We start from the raw sequence: 13818 nt of genomic DNA, 5'->3' as shown, positions 1-13818 counted from the left end.
TCCTCTCCTCTCCTCTTCCCTCCTCCTCCTCCTCCATTCTCCATCTCTGCCCCCCCCCCCCCAACACCCTCCTCCTCCTCCTCCTCCTCCACCTCCACCACCGCCGCCGCCGCCCCCCCCCAGGTCAGTTAATAAGCGAGCCTGAGCCTGTGCCTCAGCTTGGCTGTCTGGAGGACATGCAGAGCAGTGTCTCCTGGGAATTGGCTCATGCAGAATGCTGCTGCTCCGCCGAGAGAATGGAATTTTACCCTCGCTACGGCTCCCAGCCGCACAGCGCAGCAGGAAACCTGACAGACACACACACACACACACACACACACACACACACACACACACACACACATATATGTGCACACAACACGTGCTGCAAATCAGCACACAACAACATCCTCACATACACACTTATACACATACATACATGTAAACATAATGGTCCCAGGAGTGTGTTTCCTGAGACGCCTCCTCCTCCCTTTAAGAAAAGTGACCACCACCTTTAGAGAGAAAGAAGAAAAAAAAAACACTTATTTTTCCTCCTGAATCATCAAGAAGAAGCCGTCATTAACTTAATGGTGACACAGTCTTTGGGGACACGTGGTGGTGGTGGTGATGGTGATGAGTCTGTGCAGCACACAAACACACACACACACACACACAAAAAAAAGCCTCTATTTCATTTTTTTTCACTCTGGCGTTTTAACGTAAACACGTGCGCGTGCGTGCATGTGTGTGTATGTGTGTGTTCACCAACGCAGACACAGGATCAGTTGGGCACAGTGCTGCTAATGAGTCGCCCCGTAGATTTGGAAACAGTGGCTTTTCCACACTTCTGTCTTAACTTCAAGTGTTGAGAAAGTCACACACACACCACCACCACCACCACCCTCCTTCCTCTCTCTCTCTCTCTCTCTCTACCTCTACCTCCTCCTCCTCCCTCTCTTTCATTCCTCCTCGAACCCACAGCTCCATCTATCGGTGTCCCTGTGTTAAAGTCTGCAGGCGATGGGGACTAAACACTGAACCACTGGAAGAAGAGGATTCAGCTGGATGCTGTAATCACTATTCCAGCGAGCGGGGGGGAACTATTTCATGTTTCATGTAAATTAAAGAGAGCGGCTGTAAACAAGTTTCACTGTAAGTGAAGGGAGCGGCTGAAAACATGTCCGAAGCATTAGGAGAATAACAAACATAATGGAGGAGGAGTGAAAAGAAATATGTTTTTTTTTTTCCATTGGTGACCTTTAACCCTTCATTTGTTTTGTTTTGTTTTTTGGAGATTTGAATGTTATTTTCGCCTTTTCAAAGTGTCTTTAAATGTGACCCACTTGGATTCAGAGACTGTGTTTCAGGACAAAATGACAAAAGGTCTGATGAGTCATGTTGCCCAGCAATGCTGAGCATGATTCATTTCTGCAACACGGTTGTATTTTACTCATTAAAAACAATCCTCACTGCAACGCAGCAAGCAGGTGGAGCAAAAGGAACAAGTTTTTTTTTGTGTTGATGTTGACGTGTTGCTTTTATAAACGGCACATACAGTGTATAATAATGAGGATGACTGAGTGCGTTCGGTATTAGTGACGCTTTCTCCTCCTCCCTGATGAGATTTAGCTGAGTAAAAAGGAGAGGGACAGGATCCAAATCCCATTCTCCGCGGTCGTGGCACGTGCACCGAGTCCTGGACAGGATGGATAGAGAGAGAGAGAGAGAGAGAGAGAGAGATTCCTCCACCTTCATGTATAGATTACCTCCACTGTTCCAGCCGGATTAGCAGATTGTAAACCCGGTGTCGCTACAGGATTGAATTGTTCACAGACAAGACCCCCATCCCACTTCTTCTTCTTCTTCGTCACTGTTGAACAAACAGAACAAAACAAAAAAAAGAATGAAAAAAAGAAAAGAATGTGGGAGAGCTCGGCTTTGAATAACAGGCAATTATAAGCTGCGTTCACTGTGGTTTGGACCTAATCATAAACATGACAGTTCTTTTTTTTTTCTTTTTTTCTTTTTCTCAAGCTCTTCTTTCCTCTACAAGGAAATATAATCCAGAAAAATCATATTCATAAAGGAGGTGATATGAGGTGTAATGTGGAGACACACACCGTAATTGTAAATGAGATTTTTTTCAAACTAAATGTTATTCTCCACCCCCAAACACACCATGACAGTGGTGGAAAAAATCGTGGAAATGGTGGAAGGGAAAAAAACACACACAAACACAAACACACATGCAAACACAAACACACATACAAACACAAACACAAGCTTCAATGAGGGCCTCTCCATGAAATGCTGAAGCCAAGGCAGCATTTACACCATGAAAACGTTTCAAATAATAAAATATAAACACTGACACTTTACATATGAAATATTCCTGCACTTTCTTTCTTTCTTCCCCCCCGCCCCCCAATATTTTCCCTCTGCAACATTTTGTCAGGTATAGCATACAGAGGTTATCATTATAATTATTTTCTCTTCTCTCTGGTGGAGCACCTCCAGTGTAAAAGCCCAGCCTGTCTCAGCTCTGGCTGTTTGTAGTGCAGCAAGCCGAGGCAGCAGCGCTCTCTTTGGGATTTAGCCTTTCAAAAGTCCTCGTCAGATTTTTTTTGCAGCGCAGACGTACTTCTGCTGCTGCTGCTGCTCGCCGCCCCCACATCTCTGCTCCTCTCCCCCACCACCACCACCACCACCACCACCATCCCTCTAACCACCACCAACCCCCCCCATCCCTTCTCCCCACCACCTCCTCCTCCTCCTCTTCCCCCCCTACATCAACCTCCTTCCCCTCTCCTCTCTCTCTGCTCACTCTGCTGCAGATGTTTTGGATATGTTTTCTTAGTGAGGAAGCTGCGCCAACTGCCAAGTGCCGACAAAAATGCCCCTCGGTCGTCTCCTGCAGTGGCTGGTGAGGCGGCGGCGGTGGTGGCGGCGGCGATGGTGGAAGTGGTGGTGCTGGGCCGGCCAATGGCTGGTGGTGAGGGGCGAGACGTTATAGCGTGAATGGCGGCCAACATTCTTCAGACAGAGAGAGGTCATGCAGAGGTTAGCCCCAATGGCTGCCAATATGCAACATAGCAAAGATCTTTAATTGCCCCCCCAACCTGCGAGCAGTGGTGGGCAAAATCAGGAGGAGAATCTTTCTTCACGGGCTCGTCACTGTGTTCGTGGGTTACTAAAATTGCCCCAACAGTTGTGTCAAATATTCACTGAAAGGATTTCAGGTTCAGTTTGGCCCATTAGCTTCGCTCTGTCACATGGCATCACAACGATGGAGGGGCAAAACTTTTTACTACTACTGTACCAAGAAAAAAATAAAAAAGAGACAAACTGTGGTGTCCAAGTAAGAGGGGGTTTCACCTCCGTCCACAACAGCAAAGTGTTGATTGTTCAGTGACAATTCAGTTGAGTGTTGATTATCCACTTGTGAAGCAGATACAGTTTGGAAACTGTTCAAAACTATCTGAAAGTCATAAATTGACTCTGATGGGGACTCGAGGTGCAGCATCGAGCGTTCACACAGTTTAAAAACTTGTTTTCTTGGATTGAGCAGCAGCAGAGTAGACGATATCGTGGTCAGAGAGGGGTTTTTTTTCTTTCCATATTTCTATTTTTTGCTTACTGGCATCAAAATAGTGTTGACAGTTTCATCATCAGCTGCTGCTTCATCAGTGTTTATGCATTCATCAACAGTTTCTTATTCAGAAACCAATCACTATTGAGCGTCTGGAGCTGCAAATAACCATAAAAAAAAGTGCCGATAGTTTTTAAGTTTTTATGTATTGACTTCAGCAGCTGCTCAGATTCACTTCAACTTGTCTGCACCAAAGTTGTTCTCATGCGTCGCTTAAACAAACTATTTTGTCCAAAATTGACTCAATTCGTCATTAAAACCAATCACCATCTGGTGTCTGACTAACTGATCATAAATAGAAAGTAACAAATTAAGAAGCACTAGTTCAGCAGTTTGAGCAGACTTAGATGTAAAAATAAATAAATAAATACAAAATAAAAAAGTTGAATTGGAAGTTTTGCATCTTTCTGTTTTAGTCAGTCAAGTTGTTGGAGAGTCTTGAGCGTGCAGCACTTTAACATGCAGGTACAGAGAGACTGTTTACAGTGTGGGGGAGGTGAACAGGCAATTAGAGTCTATCATCTCTGCTGATAACAACCTGGATTCACAGTGTTTTATTCAGTAGTTAAATATCTCCTGCTTTTCTTTTCTTTCTCTTTAAGGAAACATCTGTATTTCATACATGAGCCAAAAAAAAATTAACATTTTCCATATTAAAAACCTGCATGTAACATCTGCACCCTTCACTCAGCCAACACTCTTATATGTATCAGTTAATAAACATCTGTATCAACCCTATCGCACTACTGTTAACATCTGTATCTGTGCTTCCTGGCTCAGTGGAAGCTCACATGTTTTGGTTTATCAAGCATGTACCATATTTTCCTGGATCAATAAACATCTGTATCGTATTGAAACTATCGATAAGGGTGCGTGCGATATCTTGTTTTATCGCTAGTCGTCTGCGGCACGTCTTTAACCAACAACCATTTTTCTGTGGAGGACGAGGCTGATGGGAGACCAAACTTGATGTTCAGGAGAGAAAGAAAGAAAAATAGCTGGCTGTGCTGCTACCATCCCCCATCTCGTAGGCATGGCAGCAGCAGCCTCGCACACATGCGCCTGCACACACACACACACACACGCACACACACGCTTACTCATGGACACACATACACACAAATACACATGCATACAAAGCACACATACATAAACGCACGCACACTCTCTCTCTCACTCACACACACACACACACACACACACACACACACACACACACACACACACACAGCCCATCTCTCTGTGCTACCTGATGTGAGGCAGAGAGAATATTCCAGAAACCAAACACAATGAATGTTCCTCTGCTATTCATACAAAACAGAAAATCACGCAGCGATGGTCCTAATTTAAATTAAATCCACGCATGTATTTAAAGCTGCTCTATTTAGTCTCAAGGATCAAATTTAAATAGAAGCCAAATAGAATTTTAAAAAAAAAGAGACAGAAATGAGTGGAGGAGAGGGAGGACGAGGGGGGTGGGGGTAACTTTATGGTATAGTTTTCAGTGCTGAATAAGTAAAGTGTGCGTTTGTTTAAGCGGTGGACTGGTGATCTGTGCACCTTTACATTATCTATACGACACACGGATTCATTTCAGTTGCACAAGATTATTTCTTGGGGAATCTGATGGGATTTTTTCTTTCTTTCTTTTTTTTTTTATTTCAAAGATGTTTGAACATTTATTCGTGGAGATATGGTTTCTTATCGATATCACAGAGCGGCTGTAATGAGGGCTGTGAGGCAGATTGAGTGAGGATTGTCAATGTTGCTTTGTTTCACCAGTGTGTTTAAGGTGGAGCCAGGTCTGCTGCTGCTGCTGCTGCTGCTGGAGACTGCACTAGTCTGTTAAAGTGATTAAATCCACTGCATTTTATTTTACTCTTAATGAGATTCTGACTGTGTTTTGATGGTTTATATTCGCCGTACGCCGTCAGGATTGAAGCACAATCCAGCTTCCTGCGTTTAAAATACAGACTTATAGAAACCGGTGCTGTGTTCTGTGTCCTGCTGTTGAATGTTTGTGTACATCATCAGACATCTCTGTATTGACAAGAGTAGAACAGGCGTGTGTGTGTGTGCTGCTGAATTATGATGAGCTTCCGAGACAAAATAAATGCAAATTTTCAATCTACTATGCAAACTCTGCAATTATGTAGACCACACACAGTAATATAAATCTACAAAGCTCCAAAATCACTGATTTGGCCTTTAAAAAAAAACATTTCTACAGCTATTACTTTAAGTATTACTGCTTCTACAGATATTCACGGTGGCACAAGTTACAAAACAACCCTCTTTACTGCTGTTGTTTCTCTTAATGTTACTGCAGTGCACCTCCTAAAACCTTCAGCTCATGAACGTCACCAGAGTAAAACACTGTAACCACTACTTACTTGGTTTTTTACTACTATTCCCACTCTGCTCCAACAGGCTTATTTACTGTTTCCTCTGCTGCTGCTAACACGGCCCATATCAATATTGTTATGATAATTACTGTTACTACTGTTACGTCTATCGCTGAGAGCCAGGAATACATGATGGGTTTATGAATACATCAGGACATTTTACAACTATGTGTTTTCGGGGCTCCGTGTACAAATCTCCCACCTGGGTACAGTTTGTACTTTCTCCCACTGAGTGTGTGTGGGTTCCCTCCAGGTGCTCTGGATCCCTCCCACAGTCCACACACATGCAGGGCAGGTGAACTCCAACACGTTCACTAGTCTCAGAAAACTGCATGGTCACCAGGCCTGCATGCATTTACAGTATATAAATGTCATTTAAGCATTTAAAAACATTATACTTGTATGTAATAAATGGTTAATGATGTAGATGTCTGCAGATCTAAGTGTTTATTAATGTTTTCTATAAGTATGTAGTAAAACACAGCTGTAATAACATTTACACATGTGACTCATAGTGTGTTACAGTATACACCATTTATAATCTAAATTATTTTAGATATAAGGAACTAAATATGACATATGATTATGTACTTTTGTAGTGTATTACAAGAAATAAGTTACATTAACTTGAGCTCTGTAATGTCAGTATATCTGCTATACTTTATACTACATGAGCTGTCAGTAGTACATATGATCAGTATATAGTTTTACTTAATTATACAAAACATATGATCATCTTTCTACTATATGCTTATTGCTTCCACAGCTATAATGCTGCTTACAAGTGAAATCAAATTAAGAGCAATGGAAGATGTTTTTGTACAGTACTTATGCATATTTACTCTATGTAGATATTGACTTTTATGACTTTTAATTAAGTACTTGTTTTTATTATTTATCATCATTAAATAAAAATGTTGCAATACTGCATGACTATGTGCACATATTGCTTTGTAGCTACACTATATCAGGTTAGTCTAAGTTAGGGTTTGGTTTACATGATACACTCTAGTTGTAAACTGCAGATTCTTCCTCAGCAGGTTGTTTTTTTGTCGTTTTTTTGGAGATGTACTGACATTGTCCTGAGGTTGAGTGTCATCATCATCCTTCAGACTTTGCTAACTCTAACTCTCTACAACCAACTGGAAACACACGTTATGGTTCACTGCTTAATCTTATCCTGCTGGTTACCGTGCCAGGTTCAGAGTGTCCTTGTACCATCTACAATTCCCCACAATGCTTTTTTTTCCTTTTTTCAGGCTTTGTGTAATCGGCATTATCCCAAAGGCGATCAATAGTGCTTCAAAATTACAGCGCAGGACTGGGCGCTATCTCCAGGGCTGCTGATTATTGGACTTTGCATAGTGTTGGGTTGGTTTTTCTGGGCTCTGGTCTTACCAGCAGTTAGGTGCAACATGGGAATGGATATCTGTTTGAACAGAGGCCCAAAAAGCTCCTGGCAACTTCAATCCGAATCAATGCTCAGACCAGGGCACCACATAAATTGTTTCCCCTAAAAAGAAAAAAAAGGAGCCATTCCTTCTTATTTTTTGAGTTTTCTGACTTCAATCACCTCACATAGTTTTCCCCCAAAACAGAAACCAGCCCAAAAAATATATATAGAGACAGCGAGTGAGCTTTGTCTTTCTTTTTCTTTTTTTTTGTGACTATGAGACGCATGGGTGGTCCAGTCAAGTCAATTTATTTATTATTTATTTATACAGCGCCCCAGTTCATAACAGCAGCTATCTCAAGGCACTTTTCATATAGCAGCACTAACTAGGGGATGGGTTGAGGCAAACTAGCCCAAAGTATAAGTTTTATATTTATTTATATAAAAAGCTAAGATATAAATCCTATACTACTACAGTATTAGATGTGGGGAGGGCATCTTCCTGCAGGAGCCAAATTGGAAGATGGTTCCACAGGAGAGGATCCTGACAGCTGAATGCTCAGCCTCTCATGCTGCTCGTATGGACTCTATAGAGCCACAAGTAAGCCGACGTTCTGCTGTGGTAATAGGGCTCTGCTATATGAGCCCTTGAAGACGTGACGGCGCCTGACCATTAAGGGCTTTGTAGTGTAGGTGAGGAGGTGGATTTTAAATATCACAACTACGGAGAGAGTGAAGAGAAGTGAACATATCGGAGAATCGTGGTCTGGAGTCTTTAGAGACTTGTCGGGACAGTGTGATATTAAGGAATTGCAATAATCCAGCCGAGAGGTATACACAGACTAGCTTTTCTGCGTCTTTCGGAGGAAGAATGTGACTGACTGACTTTTGCATTGTTACATATGTGAAAAGAGGCAGTCCTTGAAGTTAGTTTGAGGACACACTGATTGAAGATAACTGAAAAGATTCCTTACAGTGGCGCTGAAAGCCAAGGCAACGCGGTCTTAGATAATGTGTCTCTGTGGTGTTTTTGGCCGAGTGTAATAACTTCAGCTTTGTTTGAATCTAATAGCAGAGAATTGCAAGTTATCCAGGTCTTTATGTCCTTCAGAGACGCTTGACATTTAGTTAACTGATTGGTTTCATCATGGGTAAGGCTTCACTGATAAATATAATTGAGTATCATCCACATAACAATGAAAGTTTATGGAGTGGTTCCTAATAATAGTGGAAGGAGGAATATATAAGTTGAATAGAAGTGGTCCGAGCACAGAGCCCTGAGGAACTCCGCGACTAACTTTTGTTTGCATTGTTAACATGAACAAATTGAACTTTGTCTGATAAAAAATAAAGACTTAAACCAGCTTAGCACAGCAGTTTTAATGCTATTTAAACATCCCAGTCTCTGTAATAGGATGTGATGGTCGATGGTGTCAAACGCAGCACTTAGATCTAACAAGACAAGTACAGAGACAAGTCCTTTGTCCAATGCAATTAGAAGGTCATTTGTAACTGTCACTAATGGTGTCTCTTTGCTATGATGCACTCTGTATCCTGACTGGAAAATCCTTCAAATACACTATTGTTCTGCAGAAAGTCGCACGACTGATTGGCGACTGATTAAGGGTGAGGAAGGGTGTTCGCTAATGAGCTTTACAGAGCAGGTACAGACAGCCGCTATAAAATGAGAGGAAACAGACCTCCCACCAAATATGAATACCAGAAAGATGCAAATGTACTCAACTGTGAATTTATTATTCTGAATATGTTCAGAAACAAAAGGCTCTGGAAAACAGAGGGAGTGAAAGTGAACTGCTCCCCTCCGTTCCTCACTGCCTAAAAAAAAAAAAAAAAAAAAGATAAATAAAATAAATAAATAAATAAAGGAGACGGGGAAAAAGAGAGGATGGGAGAGCGAGAGAGAGAGAGAGAAAGATGGAGAGGGAGGGGTTTAAAAAAAGAGGCAGAGAGAGCGAGCAAGAGAGAGAGAGAGAGGAAAAATCCTGGGCCCTGTTTCTTCTATTTTTTCTCTCTCTCTCTCTCTTTTTTTTAAGCAATGGCATCCTGTGTTCTTGGATGTGTCGTTGCCATGGCAACTGTAACTTGGTGACCTCGTTATTTCTGCCTAATCCCGCACTGAAATTATGGTTGCTCCACCCTTTTGCCTGGCTGCCCTGATAACATAATCATTGCAAATGAGGCAGGGGAATGGAGAAGAAGAAGAAGAGGAAGAAGAAGAAGAAGAAGAAGAAGAGGAGGATGAGGAAGAAGAGGGGAAAAAAACACATTTGGCACAGGTTTTTTTTTTTTTTTTTTCCCCTTAAAACCAGATCACCACAGGCTGCTGTAATGTATCACATACAGTACGTTCACTGGGCAATGTTTACTGCTGCTCTCAGTGTTTTGCCGTATTCCTACTGTACTGTATACAACAACTGATGACGGGGGGCAGCAGCATAATTAAAATAAGCACTTAGCAATAATCAGCAGTGAGTGGTTGATAAACTGTATTGATTTCAGATCAGTCATGAGTTTATTACAGTGTGATCGGTGCCAAGTCAACACAGCGGCTGCCACTCAGCCAAAGTTTGGAGACTCTGTATCCTGTAAATGAGGCGCAGATAAAAAAAACTAAATCTACTGTACAACACACTTGCACTCACTGATAACATGCACACACCAGCACATAAACACCTGAATTATTGATTTCAGTGTTTGATTAGATTTACTTATTGGCTGGGGCATGAGGAGCACTCTGAAAAATTGATGGATTTTTTGAGATAAACATGCAAACTAATAAGAAATCCTCAGTCATGCCTATTCAATAATTCACTGAATTTACATATTATTATTGGCATATCTCATTACTCTGGACCAAGACACACTTAAATATTCCAAAATTTTATTAGTTGGGTATTCTGTTGCATAAATTAACATGAATAATGAAGGATGAGAGCTCCTTTAAAGTCGCGATTCAAAGAAACCCCTCATTTAGGAACATAAGAGAGAAATGCCTTTGTGTGGTCAAATAGGCCACAGGATCCTTAACAACCCAACTGTTTACATGTATTTACTGCGACTGCCACTGAAAACACCCTCAACACACACAATATAACGTGGAGTAGGCTTGTTGTTTTGCTGCATTGTTCACATGATCTGAGTGAGTGATGGTTTTCGATAAAGAAGTGAAGATGTTTCCTTTCATGTTACCAATCCACCATGAGTCGATTACGAACAGAACTGGAGGACACTTTTATTGGATATGTTAGATTTTAACAATGTTGTTCCTAAATTAGAATTTTAATTGTTTTATTATGATTATCATACTGGCTCTTCGTTTTTAAATAATGAAATATATTTTTATTGTGTTATTTTTTTTAATGGGAGTTTATAAAAAACTGTTGAGTAGCAGGTCAAACCACTTTGAAATTGTGACAATTCAAGCTGTGGCATCGTCAAATATATTTTTTACAAGTTGAAAGACATGTTAATGAGATATTTAAAACAATACTCTAACAATATTGATACTGTGAATTTCTGACTGGTGCAAGATTTAAATAAAAAACTGAATGTATATTGTTCTAGGTGCTTGTATTGATCTTATAGAAACGAGTACAGTCTCGCTGATCGATGGTTTATTGTCCTGCTGATGTGGTGGCCACTTGTGGTGTGCTGCTTTTGAGATGTTTTCTCCTGTCATGTTGTATCATATTGTACTGTGTCGTATCATGTCGTGTTGTATTGTGCCCTGTTGCGTCATACCGCGTCGTATCGTTTCAAATTCCATCGTGTTGTGTCATGTCGCATCTGACTTATGAGCATTATTTATTCAAAAAATTAAAAAAAAAAAACTATATGTGAGATCTTAGGGTTTCACATAATTGGAGTGGAAACAATGAGAGACAGACTGGCACAATATTGTCTTTAGCCCTTCCATAGCATTTAATTATAATAAAATAAGTAGTAGTAGAAGAGTAGTAACACAGATTTCACAACCCGACACTGGATCATTAAGCGATTTTCCTAACATGTGAACTTGACCAGGTTTACATGAATGAACTGATGAGAAGTCTGAATATTAAATGTAAATATCTGTATTTACATCTAGAGGAGCTCTAACCTTAATTAAAGGTGGACCTTTCTCTGATTACATTCTCAATAATATAGCAGAGGTATAACAATAGGCTACAATTCTGCCTCTGTTTTCTGTTCTTCCACTCCCAGATGGATAAAGACCAGTTGATTTGAAAGCTCTTAACTCAAGGGCTTCACTGATCATAATTTCAATGTACATGTAAATATTGCATCTTAAGCTTATGAGTGGTCCAAACTGAGGTGGAGATACAGCACCATTTCTATCTATAAAACAGTATATCTTTGCAGAGGTTTTGGACCAGGCAGATGTTGTGCTGTGGAAATCCTCATCTCTCTCTCTCTGTGACCTGATTCAGTGTGTTAAATATGAAAAACATCTGTATGATTTTCACATCACCTTTTGTCAGAACAAAGTGAACCTGCCTTCCTAATCCTCATCCTCATCCTCATCGCATCAAATGCAGTGAAAACCACGCCTTGTGGCCGCGGCGACCGCCATGTCAGCTCAACCTGAACCTGCAAAAATTAAGTTCCTCGTCTGTATCTGGAGATAATAACTCTCACAAGATGCTGTGAATAATTATCTGTGAGGTGCAGCCCTCACTCCACACAGCATACACCATGTCATCATGGGATCTGTTAACTGTGTTTTCCAGCATTTTCCTTACAGTTAGATGCAGTAAACTCAACAATTGGCTTGCTTTTTGTTTTCTTACTGAGTAGACGAGTCTATTGCAGTGTCTTACATCAGTGTCAGGTCACACACCACTGATCTGTTTTAGTAAGAGATGGGTCAGAGATGTGGAAAAACACGGGTTCAGAAATCTACAGGTTTTTATCCAAATAATGAGATTTCAGTGGAAATAAAATGTTTTTAACTGGTGTCACTATAATAAATGCTTTTGTATCTCACAATAAATCCATATTATTCATGTCCGTGAAGGTTCTCAGTCATCCAGGTCATCTTGTTCTTGTGGAGTTTTAGTAAAAAAGCAACTGGACTTCTTCTCTTCTCATATTATTCATGCATATCCACAACTGTTGGTTAGCTGATGGTTGTATCGGTTTGTCAATCAGTTGCCTCTCCATGAATAGACTAAAATTAAACAGTGTGGTCTCTGTGTAGCGCCACCATGAGGTTGACAGCTGTGTTGTTGTTGTTTTTTTTTTGAATGGACCTCCACGATATTTGATCCAGACGTTTACGACTCTCTGAGACTTTGATGGTTTTTAAACTTTGATGTGAAATACTTAATAATATCGACTCATTTTACTCTGTCGTCTGAGTTTACTAAGATGTTTATGATGACCCCCCCCCCCACCCACCAACCCCCACCTCCCACCCCTCCATCACCTTCCAACACCCCCACCCTCCCCCCATCTTTTACTGAACTTAGACCCAGGATGTAAATGAGAAACAGATGTGTAGGAGGGTGCGTATGTGTGTGTGTGTGTGTGAATATGGGGGGATGGAGGGAGGGGAGGAGGAGGAAGAGGAGGGGTGGGGGGCAGTAAGGAGACTTTATTTCCACAAAGACCTTTAAGGCTTAAAAGAACCAGAAAATCTCCAAACTCGGGTCTTTTTTGGACGTGGTTCCCTGAGCGAGGCGCCGTCCTGGGCAGTCAACAGGGGGAAAAAAAAAAAAAAACAGAGACAGAGAGACAGACGGCCTCGTGGACAGATGTGTGTACAGTCAGACTGAGAGAGAAGTGTGTGTGCATGTGTGTGTGTATGTGTGTTTGTGTGTGCATAATCCGCCCTTAGAGAGAGGACCACACAACTCCCAAGAGGCTTATCTTGGTCAGATCCTGTTGCTTGTATGGAAACTCTCAATTCGGTCACATCGTTTGTCCAGAGTACGACACAACAACACATTCTCACACACACACGCACACACAAATACACACACTCCCCCCCACCACCACCACCACCACCACTGACCTGGATTTGACTGGCTGCTGCCTGCGGTGTCCGCCCACATCTACTTTGACGGACCCACAGGCCGCTGGATGTTTTAGCTGAGAGGGAAAAATAAGTGTATATATATTATTTTTTTATACGTATTATTCAATAGAGATGGAAACACTGTTATTATAAGCAGAAGCATTTATGAAAACAGAGTAAATGCAGAACTAACAGTATGGTGAGTATGGTAAAACAAGTTGTACCATTAGAAACCACATTACAGCAGCAGCAGCAGTGAGAGTAGACACAGTAATGAGAGTAGCGGCAGTAATGGTAATAGACTATTATTATAACTACAGCCCCAGTGGTGATGTCATTAGCCCTATTAGCA

The 13818-nt window shown here is 41.3% G+C and overlaps 1 long non-coding RNA gene across 1 annotated transcript; it reads right to left on the bottom strand.

Moving 5' to 3' along the window:
* Positions 1–320: 320 nt before the first annotated feature.
* On the bottom strand, positions 321–13542 carry LOC146979346 (uncharacterized). The gene is made up of 3 exons (XR_015036796.1): positions 13464–13542; positions 1746–1849; positions 321–491 (listed from the first exon to the last, which is right to left on the bottom strand). It is a non-coding gene; the product is annotated as an uncharacterized LOC146979346 (long non-coding RNA).
* Positions 13543–13818: the final 276 nt, after the last annotated feature.

This window comes from Trachurus japonicus, chromosome 10 (assembly GCF_045865225.1).
Source record: "Trachurus japonicus isolate A0001 chromosome 10, Traja_1.0".
Classification (NCBI taxonomy): domain Eukaryota; kingdom Metazoa; phylum Chordata; class Actinopteri; order Carangiformes; family Carangidae; genus Trachurus; species Trachurus japonicus.
Note: the sequence above shows the minus strand (reverse complement) of the source record. Positions and strands in the feature narration are given on the sequence as shown.